The sequence below is a fragment of the Lissotriton vulgaris genome, chromosome 1_1 (assembly GCF_964263255.1).
Source record: "Lissotriton vulgaris chromosome 1_1, aLisVul1.2, whole genome shotgun sequence".
In the NCBI taxonomy this organism is placed as follows: Eukaryota; Metazoa; Chordata; class Amphibia; order Caudata; family Salamandridae; genus Lissotriton; species Lissotriton vulgaris.
Genome location: NC_141685.1, coordinates 1055506981 through 1055521781, shown reverse-complemented (window position 1 = coordinate 1055521781; position 14801 = coordinate 1055506981). Strand labels below are relative to the sequence as shown.

Genomic DNA, 14801 nt, shown 5'->3' with positions numbered 1-14801 from the left:
ATCCAGGTTATATACCGTAATAGATTATGTTTAGAAATAATCTTATCCAGAGTTTCCCCAAAGGTGTTGTGCAGGAAATTAGATAAATTCTCCCCTTCCCAATCATTTAAGCTGCAGACACGGTCTCCTGCAGGGGACATTTTGATATATTATAATCTCGCAGGCAAATAATAGTCACCCTATCGGGGCAGCTCTCTAAAAAATCAAAAATAAAACGATCTAATTCCCAAATCAATTCAACCAGATAATTTGAGAAAAAAGTAAAAAAAGATATCGGAAGGAAGGTGAGTAAACCAGACAAAATCATTAACAAGATTTATTACCAGAGTATACACTATAGCTAAACATTTGTTACTTTGCACAAGTTGAGGGAAATAAGCACTCCCAATCCTCCCTTCAGTCGACCAACAGAAAAAGTGTAGCTGGAACAGAGAAAGATTATAAGATATTTACATATACACTTTTAGAGTCCATTTTTTCCTGGAAAAACACCATGTCGGACTGATTAATAATTTCTAGCTCGTCCGCATTGTCCAGTTTCTTATCAATGCCAGCTAAATTCCATGAAAGAAAGCATCAGCCACCGGGCCTGGCTGACTTAGAATGTGTAGTGGTGTCTGGTGGTGAAGCGCCTGCTAAAGGAACTAGTCCAGCCGAAGGCTCAGATGGCTGGATGGAAACTGTCAAAAGAGCGAGAGTCAGTCATTATCTGAGAGGACGGAAATCAGTACAAATAGATTCTTAAGCGCTTGGCAGTCTAAGGGGTGATTAGAATGTTATTTAACATTATAGATGTTACAAAAATCGTTATTCAGCCTCAACAACTAGTCGAAGAGACATGAAACTTTAAATCTGAGTGCAGTGGCACAGGTGAGTGTTTCCTCATTATAATCTTTAAATAAAATCATGATTAGTATGGTTTGGAGCGAGTGTGTGCTTATAAGTGGTGTGATTGGGTTCTATAACAATTTTTGCCGCATTTGGATGGTTGAGTGGTATGGGCTAAAACAATTTAGATTTAATGAAATAAGATCATATTGTAAAAGAACACATAAGATTATATTGATCATTTTGATTTAAAATGGTTGTGTACCCAAAAAGCTTATTCATGTCTATGGAGTGCTAAACATGCTTAATTTGTTTTAAGGATTTTTTTGTATTAACGAATTGATGAATGTTCATGTAGTGACACACATGCCTATTTGGTTTTATTTGTACGATAGGTTTACTACAAAGTTGATATCTGATAAAAAAAATTAATGTGAGGAGAAAAAAAGTTAATGTCCTGAAGTAGGTGGTCTTATTGCGAATTTGCCACTGAAACGCGTTGACGCCCACAATAGAAGTTGTGTTAAATTTGGCAAGAGTCAGCATTTAGCCACAGACAGGGAATTTAGACCCATGTCCTATGCTGTCTAGGTGTAGAGCTTAGTTAACATGTAAAAGACATAGTGTATTGTCTCTGTGTATTCTCCTTTTTAGATGTATGTTTAGAGGATTGTGTTTTTAATGCATATGAATTTTTATGTTTCTTTGAATTTTGTGTGTCATATAAATTTGTACAAAAGGAATTTTTTATTGAATACAATATATTAATAATCTGACTAAAATATGCAGTTGACTTATAAGTGCCTTAATCATTGAGTGCATTAATCATGGAGTGCAATTTTGTTTGTAAGATAAGTTTGGTTGTAGTGTGATTTGCTGAATTCAGATCCCACCCAAAGGGAACATTTTAATAAGCTGATAGTTACTGGGTGCTCTATCCCTTTGGATTAAGGAGCCCCCTCTCCTTGAGTTCAAGGGACTTTGTGTTGAAACATATCACTACAGACAAATAAGCGTGAAATGTATGTTTGTTCCTAAAATCTTGTGTTGCGTTTTAGATTAAAAAATATACAGGAGAAGTTCGGAATTAAGACGTTCCATACAGAAGATAATCAATTTAGGAGCTCCAATTATTTATAAATGGGTAGGTTTCAAATGGGATACTATGAATAGAAGAGGAGTTATTAAGTAAAAGAGCACGTTGTACAACTAATGTGGTCTTCTCTTTTAAATTGGTGTTTTCAGAAAAGCACAATCCAGAAGTCCCTCCTGTTTATCCCAAACTTCCTGAGAGGCATTGTCCCGAACTCCCACAGAAAGTAGGACTGAATCCTGTTTCTTGTGTCCCTCAATTTCCATCCCCCTTCCCCCAAGGAGTTATCTGATTGGCAATCACGCATCTTCCTTGCCATTCTTGTAACTACTGGAGGGATTTGGGAGTAGTCATCATCAAAGGAGGAACAAACTGGAGTACAGGTGAGTGACTGCGTAACACAGGGGGTGTTTCCACGCAACACCCATGGATTTTGACGCTGCTCCAGATTTGAAAACCATGCAAACTTGGGGCAGCGCCAAAACCTTATGCCTCCCCACAGCAGGCATAGCGATGAGAATTTTTTCATTCCTCCTTGTTTTTTACTCTTTCCATTCAGCACACATAGAAAGAGGAAACCACCTCTCAGGATTGTTTTTGCACATGAAAGTACATCTTCCTGAACAAAAGCAATCCTGCCTATGTTGGTGCTGGGCATATATTTGTGCCCCATGCAGAGGGAAAGGACAGGAATACACCATATTTCCTAAATAAGGTGCATTCTTGCCCTTTCACGGAACGCGTATCTGGAAGTTGACAGCGTACTCGCTTCAGATTGCTCGTGCCTCACATCGGCCTTTATCTTAATTTTCCCTCCACACACATCGGCACAAAATTGATTAATTAAGGAACACACGTAGGATTATATTACTTAAAAGATTTACGTTGCAGAATAATTTGATTTGTGATACTAGAAGGATTAATGACCAGCTGGGTCGGAATTATAACCGGCAGTAAGGTATTTGAATTCCTTATTCACAGCGTTACAGCCCAGAAGTCGAGGGCAAATTCTCTAACGACGAAACACGTGTTGGATGGACTTTGTGTTGTTTTTCTTGAATAAAGACAAAGAAAAGACCATAAGAAACATTACTTGCCTCCCTCTACTTACCTACTTTTGATGAACTTTCATTCAACACGGAAGCATGTACATATGACTTGACATTAACCACAGGGCTTTAATAGCACATCAATAGCGTTGGTTGCTGGCCACTCCTTCAGGGAAGTCGGGTCATGTGCGGCAAAGGGATGAAGTAGTGCTTGCTGGGGGACAAAGACCCATGCCAGTACTTGCCCCAAACATTGTGTGCGCATCACAAACCCCGGGATTAAATGGTGCTGGTGCCAGCCCCTCCACCAGGTAATCTGGGCCAGCAGCGGCAAAAAGTTGAAGAAGTGTGTACTGGTTTACGGTATCTCACCCCAGCACTGGCCCCAAACTGTGTCAGTGCGTTGATGTTACTGAATTATCTTAAACCACTGACAAAGCCAATACTCCTGGTTGGTTTTAAGTGCATATCAGCTGTGTTATATATCTGTATACAATAAAAGAAAGCTCAGATATGAACCAAAATACCGGAAGGGGGCACACTATGAGAAATAGAAGTTTAGTTTCGGTGTTTAATTCTCATCCTGAATTGCATAGGCACCTTTAGGGGACCATACACTTTTTTCATACCACTTAAAGACCTGAACAAACGCTACATCCATCATCCCCTTTTGTATCGCTTTGTTCGTCCTAAATTGGCAGGGTATGCTCAGACGTGAGTCCCTTGATCACTTTGCCACTGGATTCAAGATAGCCTGGCTGATGAGGATTATGAATCCGAAACCGGTCCCAGGATGCTTGTTTCCGGTCCAGGAAAGACATGGCTTTGCAGTTTGGGCTGGGCTGTTCCCATGAGGCACAGGGTCAGACAGATTTGCATATGGCCATGTCTGAACTGGGGTGGCGGAGTGAGCGAAAGAATGGTGATGGATTAAACCCAGATCAGTTGACTGGGGGTGAGTGTTTGATTTGCTCAAACGCTCTGTCCATCATCCCCTTTGGTATCGCTTTGTTCGCCCTAAGTTGGCAGGGTATGCTCAGACGTGAGTCCCTTGCTCACTTTGCCACTGGATTCAAGACAGCCTTGCCGAGGAGGATTATGAATCTGAAACCGGTCCCAGGATGCTTGTTTCCGGTCCAGGAAAGACATGGCTTCGCAGTTCGGGCTGGGCTGTTCCCATGAGGCAAAGGGTCAGACTGATTTGTATATGACCATGTCTGAACTGGGGTGGCGGAGTGAGCTAAAGAATGGTGATGGATTAAACCCAGATCAGTTGACTGGGGTGAGTGTTTGATTTGCTCAAACACTCCGTCCATCATCCCCTTTTGTATCAATGAACTATCTTAAACCACTGACAAAGCCAATACTCCTGGTTGGTTTTAAGCGTATATCAGTTGTGTTATATATCTGTATACAATAACAGAAAGCTCAGATATGAACCAATATACCAGAATGGGGCACACTATGGGAAACAGAAGTTTAGTTTCGGTGTTTAATTCTCATCCTCAAATACATAGGCACCTTTAGGAGACCATACACCTTTTTCATACCACTAAAAAGACCTGAACAAAGCCACAGAAAAACAACATCTGGAAAATAAAATACTCTTAATGAATGCAATTTAAGGTTAAGTAAAACTTAAAATGCAATCTGGGGAAGCTTCACTGACATTGATTATCTGATAGGGACCCCTTTCAAACATAGTTTTTCTAGACCCGGCAGAACCCGCCCGACTTACAGCAGACCCACGATTTCATCTGCCCTTTCCTGCTGTACACCTAAAGTCTTTGATTAATTTGAAAGCAAAAATGCTTTATTTTAACTTCCTCCTGTCTCCAAACCTACTCAACTTAAGCCGCGAGTAAATATAGAAATTTAAATTCCCCGATTTTTTACTAAATGCAAGTTTTATTTGAATGCTGCATATATTCCCCCACTTTTGATTCCCCGTCGGAGTCTTCTCCGTTCCTCTCTACTGCTCATCACTTCGTGTGATTCACCCCCATGTGACCCCCCCCCCCCCCCCCCCCAAACTCCTTCACCGCTGGCAGTCATCGGCTCAGCTCCCCCTCCGGGGCGGGCGCTAGGAAGGAGCCACCTCCCACAGAACGGAGGGGGCACCGGCGCGGAAGGCAGGAAGAGCACAGTGGCGGAGTCCGGGAGCGGAGGCCGGAGAGCCAGGAAGGGGTGATCGACGAGAACTGCTCCTCGATCTCAGGTACTGGGGAAGTCCCGTGGGAGGAGCGGGTGACCGGGGGTAGCGACCACTAGAGAGCGCGGCCTGGTATAAGGCAGGCCCGAGAGGGAGGGCCAGAGCACTTCTGTACAACCCGGCTCCCCGCCCCCAGGCCCACACCCCTGCCTGTTCCCGAACTCCAAGGACCGGTCCCTCGCCCAGCGGCCGTCCCGAAACCCTCAGCCCAGCTCCCTCCCCCCTCTAGCCTGCCTGCTCACTTACCGTCCGCCTCACCACCCGGTCTCCAGATTACACACTGGCGTGCCTGCTCGCCCACCAGCTAGCCCCCTTCAGACGGGTACCTAATCAGAAAACCCCTCACTCACCAGCCTGTCCCATCACCTACGGGCCGGCATTAATGTTACAAGTCGTCCCCTTACCAGTGAACCGAATGCTGGCCACACTCCCTCAGAAAGGGAACCGTTTCACAAGGTTGTCGATCTTCCAGCTTGTCACGATTTCAGATAATTTTCCTTTACCAAATATATACTGCACTGTTCTGTCTATGTCCTTCCACACACGCCCTATTAACCACCCCTTAAGACTGACCTTAATCGGCCTGACTTCCATTCTTGACCCCCACTGACCTCTTCAGTGAGTCGCAATTTCACCAATACATTGCCCAGAAGCCTGTAAACGATTTAACCCTAAACTGCCCACCTGTGGCGTGGCCAGTTGTGGTCTTCAGCTTGCCATTCATTGGTATCTAACTACTTTTGTTAGACTTTGGTGATCCGGGACACATTTTTAAAGGCAACATTTTTAAAAACGGCAGATGTGTTGCAGTGATGTAATATTTCAGAATTACAAACAAAAATAATCTATTAGGAAGGGGGAAGGGAGTGTCCCTACGATGGTGGGGAACACACTGGTTGTTTTTTGGTACCCCTCACACACCAACAGGCCCCTTGGTGTCATGCTTCATCATTGGGGTCCTCGCACCCCTCTACGGGATGCGGCGTGCTGCGACCTACGGTTGCGTGGGAGCACTTCTGGTGGCTATGTGTGGTGTGAGTGAGGGAATTTATGTGAGTGCTGTGGTGGGGTTTGATAGTGAGTGAAGTTTAAAAAGTGCCTGGCTCGTGGGGTAACAAAAACTTTATTTGGCCCCCGAGCTGGTACTTATAAAAAATTGAGAGAGGAGGTATTGGCGCCACCTCCTATGTGTGTGTCAACATGTTTCGGTGTAAAAACATCTTCTTCAGGACTGGGGTACACAAATCCCCACCTTACTCAAGTTTCTCAACTTTTTTCAGAATGTTCTATACTCAAAAAGTAAAATTTACAAGTGCAGGTAATACAATGTACCTACTGGATAACCGCTATTTAGCTGACTTGTAAAGGAAAAGTACAAACATTTTTTTCAGGTGGTCCGTTCCTTAAAAAACCATAGGTGTGGCGACCTGTGGATACAGTCATAAAAAGGTGCGGTTCGAATTTCTAGACACGTTGGTGTCATTCTACACATGGAGAACGTGCCTGTAGTGAAAATTTATAAAAAGACAAATACCAGACAGACACACACAGAACATAAAACACACTCTATTTTTAGGCGAATTATGGGTTGTAGATAACCCCTGTGGTTATCGTTGAGTCACATACACATCGTGGGAAAAATACTCTGTGAAGCTCACAGTGGGCATAACATACTGTTTTATCATGAGTCTACTACTCCATGAGACCGTGTTAACGTAGGGGTCCCTCGCGCTTCCTTGCTGCCTGTGAGGAATAAAAGAGAAATACTGCTTTTCCCGGTACTTACATATTCGTAGAGGTGGTAAGATGGTTCTGTTGGGTTTGTATTACTCACAAGTCTATGAGGAGAATCCCTCTTCGCTGCCCCTTACGCCGGCTCCGTTGGTTGTGCCGTGGTGTTGTAAAGAGCCCTTTTATACCATTTGTGACTCGCCCTTAATTGAGTAATTGGCAATATAGTAGACCGGGTATGCCCGTATTTGGTTTGCCGGTAATTGAGTCCGTCTCTCTGCTCCTATCTCGAGCGCGCATGTGTGGTCGCGTGTTTACAAAGAGTTGCGCATGCGCGTTGGGTTATGAGGCCCTGTTATCTGATGCACATGCCTGGAAGGGTTGCACTGTCACTAATCCCGTAACAAGTAGAAGGGAGTTCGTGCCTGCACTTCTATTGATATTACATTAGACCAAGTTAAAATTCTATGAAATCGGGACAGTCCGATTTCGATAAGGTTTTAACTTACTCAGGCCTGTAAGTGGGAAATAAGTGAAAAATAAAGGGGAGTTGGCTTGGGTTTAGTCTAACATGTCCTATAGAAGTTCTTCCGTTTAACTAGGTTTACTTAATTACCATTATTTAGACATAACTACTACGGAGTATTCTGGGCTCAGTATATTATGATTCTTTTTATAAAAATTGTTCAAATTAAAAAGGGGGGTGTTTTGGCCGTTCATCAAGACTGATACAGACGGATATCTTTTCTTATGTGAGTGGCTCAAGTGTTCAGTTGTCCCCAGGGAATGGCATCGTTCAGCCCAGAGATGTGGGTACCGAGGCGGAAGACCCAGCGTTGTTCTTTTTCAAATAAACCGTGCTCTGTGGGTAATTGCTCAATTACCGTCCACTTGATGTCATTGACGCAGTGCTCCATCTCTAGAAAATGGGCCGCCATCTTAGTGGTACTCCTTTTGCAGCGGATGTTGCTCTTATGTTCATTGAGACGTGTTTTCACGGCTCTGGTGGTCATGCCAATGTACTCGAGGTTACAGGGACAAACAATCATGTAGATTACGTTCTTGCTGTTACAATTCGTATATTTACGTTGATCCCATCTTGTTCCATTGGCAAAGGTCAGCTGTTTGGTGTTTCTGGTTAGGTGACAGCTTGCACAATTGCCACATGGAAAATGTCCTTGTATTCCTTGTATTGAAAGTTGTTGCTGTGGTTTTGGGCGGGTGTGGACTAGTATGTCTTTAAGGTTCTTCCCGCGTCTGTGGGAAAACATTGGTTTCTCAATCTCCAGTGATCCACATGTCAAGATGCGCCAGTGTCTATTCACGATTTTTGACACTTCATTTGAATGGAAGCTGTATGTGGTGACGCATATTGGTCTTGTCTGTTTGGTAATGGGTTCACTTCTGTCCTCCAGAAGGGCATCTCTATTATTGTTCCTAGCCCTTTTTATGGCTGCGTTAATGATCTTGTCCGGATATTGTCTTGCTTGCAGTTTGACTTTGAGATCTTGGGCCTGTGATTTATAGTTGGCCACTTGGGTGCAGTTTCTCCTCAAACGGAGGAATTGTCCGTATGGGAGGTTCATCCGTAGATGGCGTGGATGAAAACTGTCGTATCTGAGTAGACAGTTCCTTGCTGTCGGTTTGAAATGTGTAGTGGTTTCTAGTTTACCATTTTGGTGGTATATGTTGAGATCCAAAAAGACAAGTGTCTCATTCGAAACAGAGTGTGTAAATTTGAGGAAGCGGTCTTGGGTATTTAGCTAATCCATGAACTGAATGACTGTGATTTTATGTAGGAAAATAAGTTTCTGGATTGTGACTCAATTTTATGTGCGTGATGTATGCACTATGGTAAAAAGACACGTCATTAGATGTAAAGGAATCGTTTTCAATCTGATATAGGTAGCATGTTGGTGAAAAACTAGAGAATAAGCCATGGTTCGAGTTAGATGTATAGGGTTCTCATGGGTGTGATAAAAATGTGTGTTCACGTCCTGTTTTAGGGCTTTAATTAAGGACGTATGGTTGCTGTATCAGCCTGTTCAATTTTGAACCTATGTGTGTCTGGTTTCTGCTGTCATAGTTGGAGAGGGAGCAGAGTATGTGATTTCACGGTTCTCATGCTCCTTGAATATTGACAGTTGACTTTTGGCTGCATTGTACGTGCTGACTTATAGTTTGTCTGCGGGGTACAGAACGTTTGTAGGTGCCGAAATGCCTTCTAAAAAGCAGGCTCCTTAGGGTAGCTTTACGCAACAGTAATGAAATGAGGTGTACACAACGTTCATGGGTGTAGCTTCCTAGACGCAGGCTTTTGAAGTGGTATACGCGACCTAAAGGAAACGTGTAGTTGCTCTTGTGTCTTAATATGGCTCTGCAAATCTGGTGACTGCCATCATTGCTGGGGAGAGGAGGAGCGGGACCGGATTACAGGTCCCAGACTCCCCTGCGGCCGTAACAGCCGCCAACAAACTTTCCACGCGCCCCAAGGCTCTTAAAATGCACAACAGGGCTCCCGCAGCGCGGGAAGCCTTGCAAATCTGGTGACTGCCATCATCGCTGGGGAGAGGAGGCGCGGGACCGGACCACAGGTCCCAGACTCCTCTGAGGGCGTAACAGCCGCCAACGTATTTTCCACGCGCCTCAAGGTGCTTTAAATACACAACAGGGCTCCCACAGTGCGGGAAACCCTGCAAATCAGGTGACTGCCATCATCGCTGGGGAGAGGAGAAGCGGGACAGGACCACCGGTCCCAGACTAGGCTGCGGCCACAACAGCCGCTTATAAGCACAACAGGGCTCCCACATCGCTGGACGCGCCCGGGCCAAAGCCCGGGATAAGGGCAGGCCCGTCCGAGCCCGGAAGAGGCTCAGCTAGGCCTCCCCTTTAATATCAACTATGTGTAAGCGGAAACAATTATGCAGTCAAGATATGGAGGGGGGGGGGGGCTAAAAGCAAGAATCCCAAGAAAATCTGCGTCCATTATCTCATATTTAACCTCGGCAGTGGGAGCTTTAAACTAGGAGATTGCTAACGCAGAGAAAGAACTGGGCCTGGGCTCGAGTCAAGAGTCAGGCGAAGGGATTGTTACAACGGATTCTGTGCCAAAACTCCCTGTTCCTTTGGAACCTATGGTATTGATAACGACACCGGTAGCTGCGAAAGACGCACCAAATCATGACGTGGTACAGCTTGGGGGCATGAATGGTGCAACCAAAGATCACTTGCCTGAGCCGTTAAAGGCATCAAAAGGGCCGTCCTTGGGGCTTTCTGGGATAAGGAGGTTCACTAGAAAAACTCTTATACGGGAGAAAGGGTCGAAAAAGAGTAACTGTATCTAAGGGAATGTGGTGGGTGAGAACACTCATTTAATACTGCGGAACTTGGTAGAGGACATCTTTTCCTCACGGTTGGAATCTATTCTCACTAGTATAGCTAATGACATTATTGACATCTTGTGATGAGGGGATTCTGAAAAAATGTCTGCGTATTGACTCTCTTTTAACGGCTCCAAAATTTTCGCTTGATACCCCTAGCTTAACCATGATTCCTAAGGTTCAACTAGAGCCTGGGCCACATATTGGTAGGAACCCTTTGGGTAGCCAACTTCCATCCCATGTACAGGCAAGGACTAAATCTGGTCCTATGGAGAGATCTGGGGCAGTCCAGGGCCATCAGGGCCACCATGTCGATCAGAACCCTCTGGACCTGCCAGTTAATGGCCTGACTTTGGTTACAAGTGAGTTTCTACCACCTCAAGAGAGTAATAAAAAACCCAATTGTTGTAGACTCAATCTCCCTCCAGAAGCTACCCTTCTGGTAGCGGTTCTTGTAGGGGTACCTCCACTTGGTGTTGATGATAATGAATCCACCCCAGCCCTGATACTAAAAGCCAAAAAATTGTGTGATCAATATTGCATTGGCAATGCTGATATCTCCTCTAACATTATAATGGCTAGACGGGTGGGCTGGTAATTGCGACAAACAAGTCGATGGTGATTGTATTATTGTTAACTTTAACAAACGGAATGTAGTGGATAGGCTGTTGAGCGGGTTTAGCCCTATCAAATAAGATTTTCCTCATTGTCTCAGCTAGATGAGAATGATTGACTAGAGAAATCCAATGATTGTTTACCTGAACCCAGCCATAATGATCACCACATGTACACAGAAGTTGCCCCCACTTGTAAGATCATTAGTTGGAACATTGCGGGCCTCAGATCTAAAATAGATGATCCAAGTTGACTGAATTTTATAAAACATTATGATATTATAGGCCTTTAAGAAACGTGGGATAGGGCGAGCAATTTTTGGCTGGACGGGTTCAAAACTTACAGCTCACCTGCACGTCCTGCTCCGGCAGGTAGAGCAAGGGGGGGGGGGCTAGTGCTCCTCTTTTCATGAAAGTTAAAAGGGTCTACAAAGAGAATGGAGGTGAGCTCTCATAACTGTCTGATAGTAGAACTAACTTCACCCAATCACCCCAAAATATCAATAATTAATTTTTATAATTCTGGGGAATGTGATTTTATGAATGAACATTTGTTATCTGAAATGTTTTTTTAGAAGACTATAGGTTGAAGCAATCCACTTTTTATCATAATATACTTATGGGCGATTTTAAAATAACAAAACATAACAGGTGTATTTGTAAAGCGCACGATTACCCGAAGGTGTCCAGGCGCTGAATAACAGATATTTATTGTTACCCAACCCAATGGTACTTTTAACATTCATTTGTGTGAATTGAATTGTCATGTTGATGATCACTTGGGGCCTGCCTATTCGGTGACACCCCACTTTGAGCACACAACAGGGGGAGGCTCTGGAGGACCTTTTGGCTGAAGCTGACCTCTTCAAAATGATGATCTATCTGATCGACGTTTAAGGCCAAGGAAAGGGACATCGTTATTGATGATATATTTCTGTCCCCCACAATGTTAGCTATGGTAGTGCATTATAATGCCAGGTTGTCTCCCTTTTAGTGACCACAACCCAGTAATTTTCGAGCTAAATAAAGACTTTGGTCTTTTGGGTTTACCGGGTAGGATCCCGGTGTAATTGTGTGGTAACAAGTGATCAGGGGAGAAGGCTTAAATGGTCCAAGGTAATTCCAGAATCTTTCTTCGTTAACCTATGTGAGAAGGCCAAAGAAAATATCGCAAAATGCGTAGATTACACCACCCCAAGGGTAGAGGTCATTAGAGCCTTTGAGGGTATTTGTGGCCAGGTAGCATCTGTTCTGATCGTTATATCTAAACCTTGACACAACACAGGTGAAAAGTAGTTTGATACCAATTGCTCTAGGGCCCACCGAAACCTAGCTCAAGCCCTGAAAAATACACCACGAGACAGGGAACAGATAGCTAGCTTAAGGAAGCACTATAAGCTAGCGGTACATACACGAAAAAATGAGAATAAAAAAGAGGCCTGGAACACACTCATGTCTGTTGAAGTTTTAAAGGACAGTTCCAGATTCTGGGCTATTGTTAATACACCATTTTTTTCGGGTATAGAGAATGATGCCCTGGAAACGAATATCTCACAAGGGCAGTGGCTAGCTCACTTTGAGGCAATCTATGGATCTAGTGAGGTTCCGGACTCCTTTCCATGTTTAGTTATTTTTTGTGTTTTACCTTTGTTGGTTTTTAAAGAGGAGGATATTGAAAGGGCGATAATAGAGACTTCTAACAACAAAGCACCTGGTCCGACTGTGTTCCTGCAGATCTGTATAAATGTGATTCTAAATTCTGGGCCAAGATTTTGTCAAATGTGTTTAACTCCTCAGGTGCACAGGGGTTCCCTGCATCATGGTCCCTGTCTACAGTTATTCCAGTTTTTAAAAAGGGTCAGAGAGGGGACACATGGTGTTGCAGACCAATATTACGGATTGATTCTGCAGTTCAAATTTTAGGTAAAGTTATTCTGGCTAAAGTTACGGATTGGGTAAATGATAATGGGGTTTTATCCAATCTTCAGGACGGTTTTAGACAAGGCAGAAGCACCATGGACCAGTGCCGTAATTTTTATTTATTAATAGGCAAATATACCGTAGCTAAAGGAGGTTCTTTGCAGATGGCCTTTATGGACCTCACCTCAGCATTTGATCTGGTTAACAGATCAAAGCTGTGGTCTATTTTGCTTGATATGGGCATTGACCCATCCTTGGTTTATTTTTTAGCAGATTTACACCGGGATCTTTTTGCAACAGTCAGGATTACTCAGGAAAGTAAATGCACCAGGCACTTCAAATCAGGTAGAGGCGTCCGTCAGGGATGCATACTGGCGCCACTACTTTTTACTCTTTATATTAATGCATTGGACAAAACCTTGGACCAGACAAGTTTGGACATTCCGTGTGTAGGGGAATGGACTATCAAGGTTCTCCTATTCGCAGATGACGCTGTGTTATTATCCCAAACTGCCATAGGCCTCCAGAGGCTTCTGGATGCCTTCGGGGCCTATATGAAATCCCTGGATCCGATAGTGAATATTAGGAAATCACATGTCATGACTATGGGCCAAAGAAATAGAAAATTTAAATATTTCTTCTGTAATGGAAAAGAGGTGTACAGAGTGACCTGTTTTACATATTTAGGGGTCCTATTTGATGACAGATGCTTTTGGGTCCCCCAATATAAAGCTAAAAAAACGCAGTAGTTAGATCAACAACAGCTCTACTGGGGTTTTTACAGCGTTTAGGCGCCAGGCCTTTTGAAGCTATACTTTCTATCTATAGATCTAAATGCCTGGCTATTGCTACGTATGGTTCAGCCATGTGGGGCTATAAACAATTGCCAGGGGTGCAGGTGGCTGAAAATAGATTTTTACGTACCCTTTTGTGTGTACCCTAATCAACCCCAACTTTTGCTATTCATCAGGAATTGGGGTTGGGTTATGTGACTGACTCGCTGAGAATGGCCCCATTGGTCTGCTGGCTTAAAACCTGGCTCAACTCAGATATAGCTTTGAATCACCAGATTTTGCAGGATTGTGCTTCCCTGGATAAAGCCTGCAGCATTCCGTGGCTGTCCTACGTTAAGCTTATGTTTCATAAACTGGGGCGCCCCAAACTTTTTAACGCTCTGGAAGGGATAAAAAAAAAAAAGATGTGAAATGGGTTAAATCTCAATTTTTTAATATACTGAAGATGGAACGGGAATAACTGGAGCCACAAAAACCCCTGGTCAGGGCTCATTAAGTGAAAAACTCCTCCCCATTAATTGAGCCTTATTTGAGACTTGTGACCAAGCCTTTCCACCACTAGCTTCTGATTAGGTTCCGTTTTAATTTAATTCACTTTTCGCTGGGTAACCCTCCAGGGTGGTGTAAACCAGAGGACGCAGGCCCATGCCAGTGCAACAACTTTTCACCTCCGGACACATTGCACTTTATGATGTTCTGTGATTTTTATAATGACATCCGGAGGAGGTTTTTAGTCCCTCTATTGAAGGGGAAGGGTTTCTTTCAGGTTAGACCAGCATTAATTTATCTCCAAATGCTAGATGACATTCGGAATATTTTTAACATTGCTAGTTTCCTTGTCGCTGCTGTACGCCTTAGGAAAAAAAAGATATCCTATGCTTGATGATATATAAATTCTTTTATTTTATATCATAATGAAATTGTTTTTCTGACATTTTTTTGCTTTGATGAATTCTAAAACTGCTGCCGATTTTTAAAAATTGTTTTTATTCTACTTCTTTTTTAACATCGTTCATATGTATTTATTGATAACAAGTTCTGTATATTGTTTTGCGTATTTGTACTTTTAAGATTTTAATTCATTGAATAAAGTGGTATGATTGACTGACTGGCTCTCATTTAAACAATGTGCGTGATAGCAAATTGCTCACAAATGTATTACACATGATTTCATAGATAT

At 43.4% G+C, this 14801-nt stretch overlaps 1 protein-coding gene across 1 annotated transcript in view; it reads left to right on the top strand.

Annotated features, from left to right (window-relative positions):
• Window positions 1–5097: 5097 nt before the first annotated feature.
• The window catches only part of MICALL1 (MICAL like 1), a 428596-nt gene continuing 418892 nt past the window's right edge, over window positions 5098–14801 (top strand). Inside the window, exon 1 of the mRNA XM_086962863.1 lies at window positions 5098–5188. The gene's annotated coding sequence lies outside the window, so the exon portion shown is untranslated. The remainder of the gene's footprint in view (window positions 5189–14801) is intronic.